Here is a 19,875-nt window from a genome sequence, read left to right as displayed (position 1 = left end):
CAGGAAAATATTAAAAATTAGTTAAAAATAAAAAGAGGTAAAAAGAGGTAAAAGAGAGGACTAAAATGAAAACGTTTAGGCCTAATAATTCAGTACAGTTTTTCCAGCACTTCGTTTAACCCTTCTGGAATAAGGGTTCTTAGTGTCTGGATCCAATACATTTCTCTTGTCCGTATCGCCTCAGAAATATTAGTGGTTTGTATCTGCTCAATGAGTGTGACCCTGAGGGATTTGGGGTCTCCATTGTGATGGGTACTGTAATGCTTGGATACACTATGTGACAGAAATTTTTTAACAATATTTCTCTTGTGTTGTCCAATCCGGTCTCTAACCAGTTGTGTAGTACGTCCTACATACTGTACTTTGCAGGGGCAGGAAATGAGATATATAACGTTTTTTGATAGACAATTTAGTTTGTGTTTAATGTGAAAGGACACATTTGTGGAAGTGGACTGGAATTCTTCTGTAGGGTTTACAAACTGACAGGCTGTGCAACGTGAATGGTTGCATGGAGAAGAGCCGGGGGTTGTGGAATTCGTGTGAGGTGTGTTAAAAGTGGGAACGGATCTGAATTTGCTAGGGGCCAGAAGTCCACGTAAGTTGGGGGCTCTTCTAAATGTCAAAAGGGGGTCTTTGGGCAGGGTGGGTCTCAAGTATGGGTCTTGTGATAGTATTTCCCATCTATGCTTTAGAATGGAACGGATTTGTGTATGTTTAGAACGAGGGTACCCAAAGAAACTCATTCAGGATGCTAAACACAAAGCCACTATCATCCAGGATACCAATGGGACTTCTCATGGGTCCCCGGATCATCCGATCTTTCCGCGATTCATCACAGGGTATAGTACCCAACATACACAAATCCGTTCCATTCTAAAGCATAGATGGGAAATACTATCACAAGACCCATACTTGAGACCCACCCTGCCCAAAGACCCCCTTTTGACATTTAGAAGAGCCCCCAACTTACGTGGACTTCTGGCCCCTAGCAAATTCAGATCCGTTCCCACTTTTAACACACCTCACACGAATTCCACAACCCCCGGCTCTTCTCCATGCAACCATTCACGTTGCACAGCCTGTCAGTTTGTAAACCCTACAGAAGAATTCCAGTCCACTTCCACAAATGTGTCCTTTCACATTAAACACAAACTAAATTGTCTATCAAAAAACGTTATATATCTCATTTCCTGCCCCTGCAAAGTACAGTATGTAGGACGTACTACACAACTGGTTAGAGACCGGATTGGACAACACAAGAGAAATATTGTTAAAAAATTTCTGTCACATAGTGTATCCAAGCATTACAGTACCCATCACAATGGAGACCCCAAATCCCTCAGGGTCACACTCATTGAGCAGATACAAACCACTAATATTTCTGAGGCGATACGGACAAGAGAAATGTATTGGATCCAGACACTAAGAACCCTTATTCCAGAAGGGTTAAACGAAGTGCTGGAAAAACTGTACTGAATTATTAGGCCTAAACGTTTTCATTTTAGTCCTCTCTTTTACCTCTTTTTACCTCTTTTTATTTTTAACTAATTTTTAATATTTTCCTGTTTACCTTATGTTGTTTTTTGAAGTCTTTTGATGGCTCAGTTTTATAGGTTATTTGTAATCTGTATTATAGTAATTTATACATTGTACATTTTATGCTACTCTGGAGGGTACCTCCCATATTTTTAACAACATATAGGGAAACCATGACGGCAAAACAAAGAATCAATAACATCCACAAGAATTATTTACATGAAGAAAATGTTTTCTCCCAAAACTAAACATAGTACTTTATTTTTGATATTGTTCTGATACAGGTGTAATACAATTTTAATCCAGCGGGAGGCAGCAGAACATCTAGACAGCCACTTAGCTACATCACGACACTGTCACTACAGCGATATAGGCTACCTATAGCTATTTAATTGATGATTCAGTCCCAATCACAAAGGGACCCCCTTTCGCCTCTAACAGTTGTTGATTGCCTCCTTCCCATATGAGTTTTTAGTTTGTACCCCCCCCTTTTCGAGTAAGCAGGGCAAGTCGCCCTTACTTCTGATGGTGACGGCGGCGCCTCTCTCTGCCTAGACGCATGCGCCGCCTCCTGCACATACAGATCTGCCCACATCACTCTCCATATTATGACGCCTGTATACAGGCGTCGCCGCTTGCATACGCACCCGCCCACATCACCTCCTACACCGTGACGTGTGCGCACGTTGCGTAAGTACGTCCGGGCAAGCGTCTTTGTGCGGCCCTATTCTTTACAATGATGCAATGTACACATGACATATGGTGCTGCCCTTGCGTCAGATCCTTTTCCGGCCCCCAGACCCGCTCGGCGGGAGTTCCAGTTCTCAGCCATTCATTAAAAGGATCCAAGGAGTGCGCACCCATACTACAGAGGCGCTCTAGCTCACAATTGACCTATATCTGGTAAGTGTTATTGGGTTTTTACACTAATACTTTCACATGCCGCCGTGCATGGACAACATTGCCTCATTAGCTGCTGACTATATACATGCATATAAACGTTTCCCACCACGGGGTGGTTGGACCTATTTTGTCACAGGGCTAGTCTTTTCTCTATAAGACATCACTACCACTCACTGATAGAACCAGATGGAAGTTTATTAGAATGATAAGGGTGTTATGAAAAATTGTGATGAAAAGATATTTGAGTACCTCCTAGCATTGTTTTTTCTGTTTTCTTTTTTTCCCCAGTGTTCTCCTACCTCAGATTGCCTGATGAAGCGGGATGTGTGCCCGTGAAACGCGTTGCATTATTTCTGGAGACCAATAAATATCTGTTTGTTATTACGGCTTGTATTTAGCCTGGTCATTTTTGAGGGTATTGGTTCCACCCACCCCCTCATTTTAAACGGTTTTTAAATTTATCTTATCCTGTTTTGGCGCCTCTATTTTTACTTTGCAATGACTGACTGTATCAGGTTTGAGGCCTCTGCCATTAACAGTGTAAGAATGGTAGCAATGTGAATATTCCTCTTGAAAATCAATAGGTAAATTTTGATTGGCTGTTGTAGGCTCCACGTACATTTCTGAATACTCATCCCAGTCATCCAGTGGCCAATTGTGTCAAGTTTGGGAACCCTGCCATGTTAAAAATGTAGTTGTTGGCACCGCCCACTTTTTCTAATCTTGACATATAGTCACTCAATTATCAAGTTTTGGGGTCCTTGGTATCAATACTTTGTATATTCCCATTGAAAAATAAACAAATCTGTCTGTTTGTGGCTCCGCCCTCTTTCTGAATTTGAACCCAAGTCACCCAGTGACCAATTGTACCAGGTTTGAGGCATCTGCTATTAACAGTATAAGAGAATGGTAGCAGCTTAAATATTCCCTTTGAAAATAAAAAGGTGAATTTTTATTGGCTGTTGTAGGCTCCACCCACCTTCCAAAATCTTAATCTCATTCACCCAGTGACCAACTGTGCAAAGTTTGAGAACCCTCTCATTAACGGTGTAAGAATGGCTGCAGTTTATATTTTCCCAGTAAATGTTGTTTTTGGCTCCACCCACTTTTTGTAACCTGGACACACAGTCACTCAATGACCAAGTTTGTGAGCTTTCAGGTTCCTGGCATCAAAAATGTGTGAATGGAAGCAGTTTATCCACCAAGGAGATCTGATTGGCTGTTTGTGGCCCCGCCCCTTTAGTGATTTTGAACCCCAGTCACCCGATGACCGACTGTAGCAAGTTTGAATTCTCTGCCATTAAAAGTGTAAGAATAGCAGCAGTTTAAATATTCCCCTTGAAAATCAACAGGTGAATTTTGATTGGCTGTTGTAGGCTCCACCCACTTGCTTGAATCTTAATCGCATTCACCCAGTGACCAACTGTGTCAAGTTTGAGAACCCTGCAATTAACAGTCTAAGAATGGCTGCAGTTTACATTTTCACATTTAAAATGCATGACTGAAATTTGATAGGCTGTTTTATGCTCCGCCCACTTTTCCTGGATTTGTAACCTCGGTCACCAAGTGACCAACTGTGCCAAGTGTGGGGACTCTGGCTTGATTACTGTGAGAATGGCAGCCTTTTGCATTTTTTCCATTGACTTGAATGGGTGAAATCTGATTTGCTGTTTGTAGCTCCGCCCATGTGTGGAGGGGGGACGCGAGACCCCCAGAACATATCATCCCAGGTAGTAAGGGATCTGCATACCAAGTTTCGTTCAAATCGGTCAAGCCAATTTCGAGTGATCGTGGCACATACATACACACACACACACACACACACACACACACACATACATACAATCGATTTTATATATATAGATTGAAAGGATCAATCAGAATTAAAATCGCTAATCGCAAATCGCTATCACAATCGCTGGCAAAAAGCTTACACTTTTTAAAATCGCTACCAAAATCGCCAGAAAACACTCATGAAATGGCTTACAAAACGTTAATTAAAAACACTAGCGATTGCGTTCCAGGCCTCACATAAGGACACAATGCATTCACATACATGTCTGTGGTCCATCCACACAGTGTACATTTTTCTCAAAGGGGTTCTTCCGCGAATGAGGAAAAAATTAATAAGTGGTTTATGCATAAACTATTAAATATCCTTCTAAAATAGTGTAAAAAGTTTTTTTTTAAAATGAATGGTTTCATCAATATAACATGTATTGTAAATAGTGACATATGAAGGACTGGGAGGCTAATCCATTTGTTAGGGGTGTTTTTTTTTTTACTTTCTTTTACAACCATAACTGCTGCTTACATAGTTTTCAGTGGTATAACCCACTTCTAGCAGGAATCTATAACTGCCGAACTCTGCTGAGCTGCTGAATATGTGTTTACATTGTTGCTAGGCAACCAGAAGCTGCAGAGACTGGTTTTGTGAAAAGAGTTATAAGCTGCATGGAGAATCAGTCCCATCTACACCATATGGTTCTTTGTCAGATTCGATTCAATTTGATTCGATTCATTGATTTTATTTGATTCAATCTGACATGTCTGATTTTTGATTCGATTCAATTTGAATCGAATCATGAATCGGACATGTCAGATTGAATCAAATCATATCAATGAATCGAATCAAATTGAATCGTATCTGACAAAGAATCGTGGTGTAGATGGGACTGATTCTCCCTGCAGCTTATGACTCTTTTCACAAAAGGAGTCTCTGCATCCAGGGTCTGGTTGCCTAGCAACAATGTAAACACATATTCAGCAGCTCAGCTATTAGGGTTATAACGGCGATTCCTACTAGAAGTGGGTTATACCACTGAAAACTATGTAGGCAGCAGTTATGGTTGTGAAAAGAAAGTAAAAAAAAAAAAAAAAACACCCCTAACAAATGGTTTAGCCTCCCAGCCGTCATCCGTCACTATTTACAATACATGTTATATTGATGAAACCATTCATTTTTTTAAAAAAACTTTTTACACTATTTTACAAGGTTGTTTAATAGTTTATGCATAAACCACTTTTTATTTTTTCCTCATTCGTGAAAGAACCCCTTTAAACTAAACAAAAAGTAGTGGAAGTATGGAAGTAAATTATAACTATAATTGAGTCCTCATCCACCCCCAACCACCTTTCGATGAGAGTCCCCCAAGGCTCAGTCCTTGGCCCCCTACTGTTCTCCCTATGCACATCCTCCATTGGCAAGGTTATCTGTATCTGCATGTATTCCTGTATTGTCTTATTGCTGTCACCCCCAAATATTGTCTGTAACCTTAACTAATGTTCAGTGCTGCCTAATATGTTGGCGCTTTATAAATACAATACATAAATAAAATAAATATAACCTTTTTAGTAATAAGAAAAAATATGAAAGAGACAAATTGGTGAAAAGATTAGCAAAGAGGGCATATCACACTTTATAGATCACTATACAGCATGGAGAAATGCTTTGAACTTGTGTATGACGTAGAATTGCATGCACTGACATACATTATCTTTAGAATGGTGACAAGGATGTTTAGAACGCAGGCATTAGTGACCCGGCTTATCTGGGTAAATCCTCCAGTGACAGATGCAAGCACTGTGGGGAACAACTAATACATGTGTACCATTATTCAGGGTAAGACTGAATGTTGTAAATGAAAATGTAGTATTTGTCAGGGCCACAACCTATTTTGCTGGGCTTCAATTAAGGCACAGCTAAACTGAGAGGGATATGGAAGCTGACATATTGATTGCCTTATAAACAATGCAGATTGCCTGGCTGTCCTGCTAGCATACCTAATAAAAGGGTGCCTGAAATTTGGGCACCCAGTAAAGTCAATAGTAGAATATCAGTAAATTTACCAATATTCTGCTATAAAAGTGTAAAGAAGGATCGTAAAATATTGGTGTTAAATACCAGTATTTTACTACAACTAAACCTAACCCTACTCCCTGATGCCTAACCCTAACCACCTCCCCCCCCCACACACACACACCTGCAGCCTAATCCTAACCAACCCCCCCCCCCCCCCAAACACTGTACCTGATGTCTAACCCTAACCACCTCACCCCCCCCCCACACACACACACACACACACCTGCAGCCTAATCCTAACCACCCTCCCCCCCCAAACACTGTACCTGAAGTCTAACCCTAACCACCTCACCTCCCCCCCCCCACACACACACACCTGCAGCCTAATCCTAACCCCCCCCCCCCCCAACACTGTACCTGAAGTCTAACCCTAACCACCTCACCTCTCCCCCCCCACACACACACACACACCTGCAGCCTAATCCTACCCCCCCCCCCTCCCAAACACTGTACCTGATGTCTAACCCTGACCAGCCTGCCGAACAAACACCCTACCTGATGCCTAATCCTAACTAACCCCTGCACAAACACCCTACCTGATGCTTAACCCTAACCAGCCCAGTCGTCGTCCATGCCCCCTGCTTAACCTTAACCCCCCCCTATCACCAATCACCGCCCCATCACAAAAATAAAACAAAAACTTAATTTTCTTTTTTATTGTGGCATAGAGCAGTAATTTGGGCATCCACAGCCCCCAAGAGAAGTAGGGTGGGGTGGAGGGTTTGAGAAGAGAAAAGGGGTTATGCTAGAATTTGGTTAGTTGGCACAAATTAGTTTATCATGACTACAAGCATCGAGAGGGGAATACCAAGACAGGAATGACAATGATAGATGCACTACCACCTAGAGGGAAGAGTGTGTGCTTTCAGATTCTATAAATAAATATATGCTCAGTCATAAACAAAGAGAGTTGGCAGCCTGCTATAGCTAATTGGGGAAATCTTCTGTTAGGAGAACGTGGAAAGTTTCTGAGATCCAAGACTGATTCACTGTGACAAAGGGCAGGAGTTCCATATTGCCTGTGGACAGGTGGGTGCATCTGTAGGTCACAGACCCACACAGCTACACAGAAAACCTCTTCCAGTAAGGCACCACTTACAGCACAACAGGCAATCGCCTCTACCACGTCTTCTGAAATCTCTGATCACTGGTTTACGTTGGATACCCCGTAGTCCATGGAATCTTCAGTTCTGAGACTATAGATACTGTAGTTATTGAGTGACCATAATAGGCAAGCAATGCTTGTGAATGCTACCTATGACAAGGCCCTTCTGCTGAGGCCTGAAAACCTCTGCAGTGCCTCTGTTTGACATACTCTGCTAGTGGTGGTGCTAACCTCTAGTTGGGTGTGTATGGGGCACTAATGCAAAAAGGGCGTCGGGAAAAAAGGGCACGTGATGTAAACGATAAGCGGTAATAGCGTTTATAAAAATATTGTGTTGTATTTTGTTTACAATAATGTTTTACAAATGAAAACCTTTAAAAATGTCTATGAATACGCAAATTGTAGATACAATAATCTTCTCTATTTTGCGAGTGAAACTTATAATTACGTTTGTTAAAAACGATAATATATGTATAATCGTTACAGTTGTATAATATTGTGTATAAGTTTCATTTATCATTTTTTCATGTAATAAAATCTGAAAATATTGTTTATTACAATGAATGAAAAAAAATAATATAAGTATGTTCGTAATAACTGTAGTAAAACATTAGTAAATATTACTAACATTTTACTACAACTAAACCTAACCCTACTCTCACTCAGAACTCTCCCTCTACCTATCCCTAACCCTTAGACCCCCCCCCGGTGGTCCCTAACACTAAATCCCCCCTGGTGGTGCCTAACCCTAAGACTCACCTGGTGGTGCCTAATCCTAAGATCCCCTGGTGGTGCCTAACCCTAAGACCCTCCTGGTGGTGCCTAACCCTAAGACCCTCCTGGTGGTGTCTAACCCTAAGACCTCCCTGGTGATGCCTAACCCTAAACCCCCTCTGGTGGTGCCTAATCCTAAGACCCCAGGTGGTGCCTAGCCCTAAGACCCCCAGGGGGTGCCTAACCCTAAGACCCCCCTGGTGGTGCCTAACCCTAAGACCCTCCTGGTGGTGCCTAACCCTAAGACCCTCCTAGTGGTGCCTAAACCTAAGACCCCCCTGGTGGTGCCTAACCCTAAATCCCCCCCGTTGGTGCCTAACCCTAAGACCCCCCTTAGTGATTGCTTTATTATGTGGATAATAATGTTTTACACATAGTGACTGTAAAAATTATATTATGATTTACATACTGATCGTCGGGCGTCGGGAAAAAAGGGCACGTGATGTAAACGATAAGCGGTAATAGCGTTTATAAAAAATATTGTGTTGTATTTTGTTTACAATAATGTTTTACAAATGAAAACCTTTAAAAATGTCTATGAAATCGCAAATTGTAAATACAATAATCTTCTCTATTTTGCGAGTGAAACTTATAATTACGTTTGTTAAAAACGATAATATATGTATAATCGTTACAGTTGTATAATATTGTGTATAAGTTTCATTTATCATTTTTTCATGTAATAAAATCTGAAAATATTGTTTATTACAATGAATGAAAAAAAATAATATAAGTATGTTCGTAATAACTGTAGTAAAACATTAGTAAATATTACTAACATTTTACTACAACTAAACCTAACCCTACTCTCACTCAGAACTCTCCCTCTACCTATCCCTAACCCTTAGACCCCCCCCCCCGGTGGTCCCTAACACTAAATCCCCCCTGGTGGTGCCTAACCCTAAGACTCACCTGGTGGTGCCTAATCCTAAGATCCCCTGGTGGTGCCTAACCCTAAGACCCTCCTGGTGGTGCCTAACCCTAAGACCCTCCTGGTGGTGTCTAACCCTAAGACCTCCCTGGTGATGCCTAACCCTAAACCCCCTCTGGTGGTGCCTAATCCTAAGACCCCAGGTGGTGCCTAGCCCTAAGACCCCCAGGGGGTGCCTAACCCTAAGACCCCCCTGGTGGTGCCTAACCCTAAGACCCTCCTGGTGGTGCCTAACCCTAAGACCCTCCTAGTGGTGCCTAAACCTAAGACCCCCCTGGTGGTGCCTAACCCTAAATCCCCCCCGTTGGTGCCTAACCCTAAGACCCCCCTTAGTGATTGCTTTATTATGTGGATAATAATGTTTTACACATAGTGACTGTAAAAAATATATTATGATTTACATACTGATCGTCGGGAAAAAAGGGCACGTGATGTAAACGATAAGCGGTAATAGCGTTTATAAAAAATATTGTGTTGTATTTTGTTTACAATAATGTTTTACAAATGAAAACCTTTAAAAATGTCTATGAAATCGCAAATTGTAAATACAATAATCTTCTCTATTTTGCGAGTGAAACTTATAATTACGTTTGTTAAAAACGATAATATATGTATAATCGTTACAGTTGTATAATATTGTGTATAAGTTTCATTTATCATTTTTTCATGTAATAAACCCCCCCCCCCCCCCGGTGGTGCCTAACACTAAATCCCCCTGGTGGTGCCTAACCCTAAGACTCACCTGGTGGTGCCTAATCCTAAGATCCCCTGGTGGTGCCTAACCCTAAGAGCACCCTAGTGGCGCCTAACCCTAAGAGCCCCCTGGTGGCGCCTAACCCTAAACCCCCTCCGGTGGTGCCTAATCCTAAGACCCCCAGGTGGTGCCTAACCCTAAGATCCCCAGGTGGTGCCTAACCCTAAGACCCTCCTGGTGGTGCCTAACCCTAAGACCCTCCTGGTGGTGCCTAACCCTAAGACTCTCCTGGTGGTGTCTAACCCTAAGACCTCCCTGGTGATGCCTAACCCTAAATCCCCCTGGAGGTGCCTAAACCTAAGACTCACCTGGTGGTGCCTAATCCTAAGACCCCCTGGTGGTGCCTAACCCTAAGAGCCCCCTGGTGGTGCCTAACCCTAAGACCCCCCTGGTGGCACCTAACCCTAAGACCCTCCTGGTGGTGTCTAACGCTAAGACCCCCCAGGTGGTGTCTAAACCTAAGACCCCCCTAGTGGTGCCTAAACCTAAGACCCCCCTGGTGGTGCCTAACCCTAAATCCCCCCCGTTGGTGCCTAACTCTAAGACCCCCCTTAGTGATTGCTTTATTGTGTGGATAATAATGTATTACAAACAGTAAGTGATAAAATTTTAAATAACGGTTTAGTTAAATACGACAGATATGTTTAGTGTATTTGAAAACGTGATTCATCTCGGGCGCATTTTGTAAACTTAAATCACCACAAGCGCAGTTTGAAAAACGTTAATAATCTCCGGGTGCCCTTTTTTGCTGTTCGGTGCCTGTCAAATGATATTTAATATGGGAGTGAATGGCGGTGCCCTTGTTGTCCACTTGCCTCATGCGCCCAAATTTCCTGCCTCCGTGTATGTGAGTGTCAAGGAGTCAAGTGAATGTAGAGCTCTAACTTGCTGCAGTATGTGCGCACGTATGCTTATCATGGCCTGGAACTGTTCATGCTTAAAGGGAACCTGAACTGAGTAAAATTATTTTTTTTTGTAAATAAATCTTTATTGGAATTTTTAAACAAGTGGTCTAGTGGACCATATACAGATACGATGCTTCATAAACACATTCGTTTTGCTTAAATATGCATTACTATAAGTGTTCATCTCAAGATACATAGAGGGTCTACAATACTTATAGTAACATAAAACTCAAAACATATGATTGTAAACAGGTTCAATTGTACTTAGGTTGGAGTCTAGCACTGTAACTAAATAACAATATAACAAACACAGTAATAAGGTGTATCTAAAGAAGCCTTAGTATATTAGGATCAAAACTGCATAGGCCTCAGTCTACTTCTACCATGACTAGGGCATCCAGTTAGAAAAGAAAGTCGATCAGAGGGAGTATATAGGGGAGGGAGAAGGGGAGGTAAGGGGAACATTTCTGGTTATTGAGTTGATGGATATGGTTCATCGTAAACCATTCTAATGGCTATTAATGAATACTATCATACCAAGGACTAGATAGTAGTTAGTTTATTGCAAGGACGTTTTCCCAGTCAAAGGACCATTTATCCTGCCAAATGCTGATGTGACCTTGTCTTAGTCTGAGAAGATATTCCATTTTGAGATTATGATCTACTAGATTTAAGACTTGAGGAAGTGTGGGAATGTTGGTTTGTTTCCAGTTACTCAACAGTAGGTGCCTAGCAGCGCATAAAATGTGTGTGGTTACTAATCGAAGCTCAGTTGGGTAATGATCAATACCTATCGAAAATAAAGCTAGTTGGGGTGTCATGGAGGTGCTGATACCTGTTATGGCTGTTAGAAGATTGGATATCTGGTTCCAGAAGGGAGTTAATATAGGGCATGACCATAATATGTGTGAGATTGTACCGAGCTGCTGGCAATTCCTCCAACATTCAGATGTATAATTTAATGACATTTTAGATAATAAATGTGGAGACAAATACCATTTAAAAATGACTTTCCTAGCGGTCTCTGAGTGAGAAAGGCATTTGGAATATTTCTAAATTAATGCTCGAGAAGAGTAGAAATGTTGTATTGGAATAGATATCCATAGATCATATTCCCATATTCTAAGGTATCTCTGTAAGGGGGAGGCAGGGGCGTCGCTAGCCCTATTTTGGGGGGGCACGTGCCCCCAATCTGTCCTGGGGTGCCACGGATCTCCGCCCGCTACTCACCCCCTCTGTCAGCGCAGCCGCCGCCGCGTCACACTCAGTCAGACCTCAGCATCAGGCGGCGAGTCGGCGACCAATCGTGCGGGCGCTAGGACCCAGCGCCCGCACTGATATGCGGAAGTGACATCACTTCCGCATATCGAGCGGGTGCGTCCGGCGCCCGCTGGTACTGGTCGGGTCGCCGCTGATCCTGAGGTCTGCTGCAAGGTAAGGGGGGGAGCGGCGGCTAGAGGTTGAGCCTCCCTGTCACTCACTCACTCCCTAAAGGGGCTCCCTGGCACTCACTCACTTCCTAAAGGGGCTCCCTGTCACTCACTCCCTAGGGGGCCTCCCTGTCACTCAATCACTCCCTAAAGGGCCTCCCTGTCACTCACTCCCTAAAGGGGCTCCCTGGCACTCACTCACTGCCTAAAGGGGCTCCCTGGCACTCACTCACTGCCTAAAGGGCCTCACTGTCACTCACTCACTACCTAAAGGGCCTCCCTGTCACTCACTTACTTCCTAAAGGGGCTCCCTGGCACTCACTCACTGCCTAAAGGGGCTCCCTGGCACTCACTCACTACCTAAAGGGCCTCACTGTCACTCACTCACTAACTAAAGGGCCTCCCTGGCACTCACTCACTGCCTAAAGGGGCTCCCTGGCACTCACTCACTGCCTAAAGGGGATCCCTGTCACTCACTCACTGCCTAAAGGAGCTCCCTGGCACTCACTCACTGCCTAAAGGGGCCCTGTCACTCACTCACTGCCTAAAGGGCTCCCTGTCACTCACTCACTGCCTGAAGGGGCTCCCTGGCACTCACTCACTGCCTGAAGGGGCTCCCTGGCACTCACTCACTACCTAAAGGGCCTCCCTGTCACTCACTCACTACCTGAAGGGGCTCCCTGTCACTCACTTACTACCTAAAGGGCCTCCCTGTCACTCACTCACTGCCTGAAGGGGCTCCCTGGCACTCACTCACTGCCTGAAGGGGCTCCCTGGCACTCACTCACTACCTAAAGGGCCTCCCTGTCACTCACTCACTGCCTGAAAGGGCTCCCTGTCACTCACATCAGTGGCGTAGATAAGGAGTTGTGGGCCCCGATGCAAGTTTTACATGGGGCCCCCCAAGCACTCTATACATAGCAACTGATACGGCGCACCAAAACCTGCCATGGGCAACTACAGTGTTAGAGGTGCAGGAAGGGGTTGGGGAACAGTTTGTTAATTATTACCACTATTCAAAGTAGCTATAGAAGTTATTATTATGAGCACAGGACCAATATAGAGCTAATATTGTAGTTGAGGTAGGGCCCTTCGGGGCCCCTCTGGCCCAAGGGCCCCGATGCGGTCGCAACCTCTGCAACCCCTATTGCTACGCCCCTGACTCACACACTACCTAAAGGGCCTCCCTGTCACTCACTCACTGCCTGAAGGGGCTCCCTGGCACTCACTCAGTGCCTAAAGGGGCTCCCTGGCACTCACTCAGTGCCTAAAGGGGCTCCCTGGCACTCACTATCGGGGTCCCTGTCACTCACTACCAAACTGGAGGCGCCTGTCACTCACTAGCTAACCTGGGGGGTCCCTGTCACTCACTACCTAACTTGGAGGGCTACCATATTAAGCGGGCATTCTGCCTATTTATGTGAAATGCTGTCTATTTATGTGCCTCATGACTGCTGAATTTGTCTTGTTGGGAGCCTTATGATTTGTTGGGGGCCTCAAGATTGCTGAATTTGTCTTGTTGGGGGCCTCATGATTTGTTGGGGGCCTCATGATTGCTGAATTTGTCTTGTTGGGGGCCTCATGATTTGTTGGAGGCCTCATGATTGATGAATTTGTCTTGTTGGGGGCCTCATGATTTGTTGGGGGCCTCATGATTGCTGAATTTGTCTTGTTGGGGGTCACATGATTGCTAACTGCGAGACTATGGGAAAAGCTGAATCCTTATCATATGAGACAATAGCATTAAACCTACTTTTTTGGTGTCAGTTAAAAATGGCGCACAGCGCCAGGGGGATAAAAAGGGCGCCCCATAGACTTACATTATATAACGCTATTTAGCGTTATAAGTGTTAAAAAATGGCGCAGGCAGTGTGCCTTACACTTATAACGCTAAATAGCGTTATAAGTGGTCAATAATGCAGCGGGGGTCGGGGGAGGAGAGAGAGAGAGAGAGGCAGCGGGACGCTGGAGGGCATAGGCATCGGGGGAGGATGTGCAGAGCCATACGTTACCTTGTCCCGGCCGCCGATCGCTCCTTTCCTCCGCTCCTTCACTTCCTCTATTCATTTACTGTAGTCCTGCAGCCGGCCAATCACCATGTGGCTTCAGTCTCCGCATGGTGATTGGCCGGCTGCAGGAATACAGCAAACAAATGGAAGGAGCGGAGGGAAGGAGCGATCGCCGGCCCAGGACAAGGTAACGTATGCCTCTGCATACATCCGATACCTATGCCCTCCAGTGTCCCGCTGCCTCTCTCCTCCAGCCCCCCCCCCCCCCCGCTGCCTACACTAACAGCCCCCGCTGCCTGTACTACCGACCCCAGCCCCCTGCATGGTTTTTCATGGCGCACCGCTCTGCAAAACGGTAAATAGCGTTTTATTTATCGGCAGAACGGTGCGCCATTTTTCTCCCTGCGCCATTTTCGGATGTAAGCTACTTTTTTAGCTTTTTAAAACAGAAAATAAAACTGGGAGGTTCTAAAAAATTGAATACATTTTTCAGGAGTAGGATGGATGAAATTGTTTATCTTCACAGTTTATTTTCAACTTGGATTTTCCATAATGTTCATGTATGAGTTAAAACGTTAGTACAGTATTTAGTTTAAATTGCTGTTGCCACTTTGCGATAGATAAGTGACTTTTGGGTTGCAGTTTGGGCACTCGGCCTCCAAAAGGTTCGCCACCACTGTCATAATCTAATGTCCCACCATTGCTAGGTTCATGTAGATTTGTCTCCACCCGTTACCACACCTATATTCTGGTCCATGGCCCACCCATTTTTCGGTGCGGCGCGATAAGCACGCCGCACAACGTGATCCTCATATTTTTGGCACGCTAGCTGCAGTGTGCTGAATTCTGCTGCCTACAGTATGTACAGTATACGCTGTTCTCTAGTGCCTGCACTGTGTGCTGATTTACCTCCAGTGTGTACAGTGTAAGGTGTTACTCTGTGCCTTTACTGATTGTAAACCAGCTATATTGTATGCTGGCGTACGTACGAAAAGGGCGTCGGGAAAAAAGGGCGCGTGGTATAAACGATAAATAGAAATATCGTTTATAGAAATATTGTGTAGAATTTCATTTATAAATAGTGTTTTAAGAATTTATAAATCACTAAATAATGTGTATGAGATCGGCAATTCTTAAAACGTTAATCTTCCCTGTTTGTAAAGTGAAACTTATATTTACGTTTATTAAAAACCCTCCCTGTACCTATCCCTAACCCCTAGACCCCCTGTTGGTGCCTAAACCTAAGACCCCCCTGTTGGTGCCTAAACCTAAGACCCCCCAGTTGGTGCCTAAACCTAAGACCCCCCAGTTGGTGCCTAAACCTAAGACCCCCCTGTTGGTGCCTAAACCTAAGACCCCCCTGTTGGTGCCTAAACCTAAGACCCCCCAGTTGGTGCCTAAACCTAAGACCCCCCAGTTGGTGCCTAAACCTAAGACCCCCCTGTTGGTGCCTAAACCTAAGACCCCCCAGTTGGTGCCTAAACCTAAGACCCCCCTGTTGGTGCCTAAACCTAAAACCCCCTATGGATAATAATGTTTTACAGACATTAATAAATAAAAAATGTAAAGAAAAAAATGTAAATTCTTTTTTTGGGTGGATAATAATGTTTTAGAAATGTTTTAGAAATAGTGATTTAGTATCTTCATAAACGTTATTCGTCACGGGCTCATTTTGTAAACTTAAATCATCACAAACATAGTTATAAATCCTTAAAAATCTCCGGGCGCCGTTATAAATCCTTAAAAATCTCCGGGCGCCGTTTGTTAAAACGTTAATAATCTCCGGCGCCTTTTTTTCCCTGTTCAGCGCCAATTAAACGATATTTATAATGGAAGTGAATGGGGCGCCCTTTTTGTCCACTTGTCTCATGCGCCCAAATCTACTGCTTCCTGTATGCTGATCCCTGCTACTTTCAGTATGTACAGTATTAGCTGTAAAGCCTGGTACTCACATACAATTTTGATTAGTCAATTTTAGCTTTGTTCATAAAATTCATTGTCTGTTGGCCCACTTACTGCATGGGGGTGGTAAAATTGGGGGTCAGTGATTGACCAATCAAAATTGTATGTGCGTATACATCTTTGATCTATGCCTATACTGATTGTAAATTATCCAAATAAAGGACAGGGGGCTCCATCCAATATTTTGATGGGCAGGCCCGTTTTCTGTAGCTTACACTTCTGCTAAGTTCATGTACATTTGGCCCCACCCATGGCCACGCCCACTCACCTCATGGTGCCCACAGGTGCCCCCGATCTCCAAGGACCCTAGAAACGCCCCTGGGGGGAGGTATTGGAGAAGAGGAGTAAATTGTACCAAAAGGATATACCTCCTTTTCTGTATTTATCTGTGTAGAGGAAGTTCCAAATTTCTGGGTGAAAAGTGACTTTTTTGGGTTTAAGTGCAGCAAATAGGCGTGCTATTCTGAGACACGTAAGAGTAAAATTATTTTAAATAAGCACATGATATAGCTGCAAAGGAATATCACATACTTATCTCACTGTCACTTCCTCTCAGAAGCTCACCATTTTCTTCTTACAGTGATCACTTCCAGTTCTGACAAGATTTTGTCAGAACTGAAATATACCAGTTGCTGTCAGTTATATATCAGCAGCTGTCAGTTACAACTGAATGTGCAAGGTAAAGTCTATGTTTCCCTATGGCTCCAGTGGGAGATGTTACAGTTTAACAGCATACTGACCAGGAAGCTGTTATGGAGTAATGTCCATTTTCAAAATGGAGGACGGAGAATTCCATTGATCACGGTGGACAAATTGTATGCAGGAGAGGAGAAAGAGATTGATGAGTAGACTACATGGTAGGTAAGTATGACGTGTTTATGTTTATTTTGACTTTTAATTTTCAGTTCAGGTTCTCTTTAAAGATAATAAAGGTCAAACATATAAATCTTGCAGAACTAAGTATTTATTGTCTGGTGGTCCACAAGAAGTACTTATTTTAGTTACTTATGAGAGGCCTAATAGCTGTGTAATAGTGAAAACTTTCACAAGGGGGGAAATCAAGTTATAGGATACATCCAAGCTAATAAAAAAAAAAAAAGGATCCACTTACCTGAGGCTTCCTCCAGCCTGTGGCAGCCGTCCTGTGCCCACGCCGCAGCTCCGATGGCTCCCGGTCTTCTCCTCTCAGCTGACCTCAGTACCTGCGCAGTAGTTCTGTGCCTGCGCAGTACCGTCCTGATGACATCAGAGAGACCACGTGACCCGCAGAAGAAGCCGACCCGGAACCTAAACTGGTAAGGTTGGCTGCGCCAGCGGAGAAGACCAGGAGCCACCGGAGCTGCGGCGAGGGCACAGGACGGCTGCCACAGGCTGGAGGGAGTCCAAGGTAAGTGGATCTTTTTTTTTTTTTTTTTTTTTATATTAATAGCTTGGATCACTCATTTAAAGGAAACTGGGGGGGGGGAGGGGGTGTTAGAAAAAAAATTATACATACCTGGGGCTCCCTCCAGGTCCCTTCGGGCTGATCACTCCCTCACCGTCCTCCTGCGACACCTGGATCGTCCCCTACTCAGCCCAGTAATTCCTCTATTCCTCTAGTAGGGGGAGTTCTGCGCATGCGTGGCTCGGCCACGTGCACGCCCCCATTGAGCTCCTGTCAATCACCGGGAGCGTCCTGAGCCTGAACAGTACTACGCTTAGTGATGTGAGTACAATGGGGGGGGGGGGGAGTGTGCAGCCAGACATACTCCAACTGGCCCCGACTGAAGGAAATACTGGCCGAATTGCGGAGGACCCAGGTGGTGCGAGCGGATGGCTAGGGAGAGAACAGCCTGGAGAGGGTTGGAGGAAGCCCCGGGTATGTATAATTTTTTTATTTTCCCTACTTTAGATAGACTTTAAAGATGAAACCTGACACAGCTATTAACTGAGGGTGTGTTGCCTGTGAGTTTACAAACCTTGCCTTTTACTATACAAATATAGGTACTTCAGCAAAGGTAGGTTTATGCCTTTATTGCTTTAGACAGTTTTATATTTATATAATACCACTCATGCTTGAAAAACTGCATACAAATGACTTGACTGACTGCGTTTGATCTGTACAGACTGAAAAAAGACAAGGCCAATAAATTGGTTCTGGCTCTGTCATGTGCCAGGAAAAAGCCGGTCACAAAACGTCAGTAAATGCTTGTAAAATGTGAGGTTGAGAGTGCATCGGAATAAAGTACATTGCAGTCATTTAACTAGAATATGATGCAAAAACAAAAAAAAACATTGAAATTCATTTTAAAATACTGTATTCACCCCATTTCTATGTGTTGGTCAGGACTCTGCGACCTTCCACTTGTCTTTACTGTAGTAGTTCATGCTTCTATCCCTGCTGGTGTAAAACAAGCACCGTAAATGAACGCTGTGTAGACAAGACAAGACATTGAACATTTATATTGCGTTTTTTTCCTGGCGGACTCAAAGTGCCAGAGCAGCAGCTACTAGGACATGCAGGGCCGGTTCAAGTAACAATTGGGCCCTAGGGCAAAATTAGCCTGGGGCCCCCAAACAGACACCCCCTGACCAAAAAGCATCATTTGAGGCCCTTTGGTGCAGCCAAATTTCCCTCCTGGGCCCCTGAGCTGGCTGCTGACCCTCCCCCGACCACCTCCCAACTTAACAGACTCTACAGAGTCCCTGGGGAGCAATAGTTAAGATGGGAGAGGGACACCTTGGGGGCCCCTACAGGCTCTGGGGCCCTGGGGCAATTGCCCATTTTTTCCTATGGTAGCTCCGGCCCTGAGGACATGCTCTATAGGCAATAGCAGCGTTAGGGAGTCTTGCCCACGGTCTCCTACTGAATAGGTGCTGGCTTACTAAACAGCAAGCACCGAGATTTGAACCCTGGTTTCATGTGTCAGAGACTGAGCCAATAAAGTGGACCTGAACTCTTGCACAGGAAAGAAGGAAAGCAAAGAGGCCTGGCAGAGCATCAGCAGGTATAAAACCCAGCGTCTGGTGATGTCTATGCGTTCCAGAATTCAGACTGTAATTGACTGCAAAGGATTTTCATCCAAGTGTTAAAAAGTGAAAGTTTGATTTATGATTATTATTCTGTCCCGTTACTTTTGGTCAACAAGTGGGAGGCACATATGCAAACTGGTGTAATTCCTACACCGTTCACCTGATTTGGATGTGAATACCTTCAAATTAAAGCTGACTGTCTGCAGCTGCATTAACTTGATAAAGCGGAGACTGTATCTCCGCGAAACGCGTTGTTTTTATTAAAAACTTTATACTTTTATAGTATATGTGCTTCCTCCTTGCCTCCCGATGGAGCTTTGCAGCATTAACATCCAGTGACACGGAGCGCCAGCGACTCTGTACAGAGCGTTCTGGTGTTACTGGGCAACGGACTTTCCATTTCCTGGAGTGTATGACGTCACCTCCGCCCTGCGCCGGAGCTCAGTCCCCGGCTCGGCTAAGAGGGACAAAGCGTATCCGGGCTGTGTGCACGCTGTGCCGGCCGCTTCTTAAACCGGTGAGACCTGTCCTATTGTATTACATCAGTATCACTCAAAGGACTTAGCGCGCCCCTCTCCTCTCTTTGTCTGCAGTTAAAGCACATCATGTTCATTTCATTTCAAATCCATTGGGGTTGTGTATAGTAGAATTGTGTCGATGTCACAATATTTAAGTCTGAAGTTTTCTAAAAA

General features: G+C 44.3%; 1 protein-coding gene across 1 annotated transcript in view; it reads right to left on the bottom strand.

Moving 5' to 3' along the window:
• LOC137519017 (carbonic anhydrase 3-like) overlaps positions 1-19,875 on the bottom strand; it is a 69,573-nt gene that overhangs the window by 47,095 nt on the left and 2,603 nt on the right. The window contains exon 2 of the mRNA XM_068237592.1: positions 18,476-18,551. The gene's annotated coding sequence lies outside the window, so the exon portion shown is untranslated. The remainder of the gene's footprint in view (positions 1-18,475; positions 18,552-19,875) is intronic.

This window comes from Hyperolius riggenbachi, chromosome 5 (genome assembly GCF_040937935.1).
Source record: "Hyperolius riggenbachi isolate aHypRig1 chromosome 5, aHypRig1.pri, whole genome shotgun sequence".
In the NCBI taxonomy this organism is placed as follows: Eukaryota; Metazoa; Chordata; class Amphibia; order Anura; family Hyperoliidae; genus Hyperolius; species Hyperolius riggenbachi.
The sequence above is the reverse complement of the archived record's forward strand: the minus strand, read 5'-3'. Positions and strand labels throughout refer to the sequence as shown.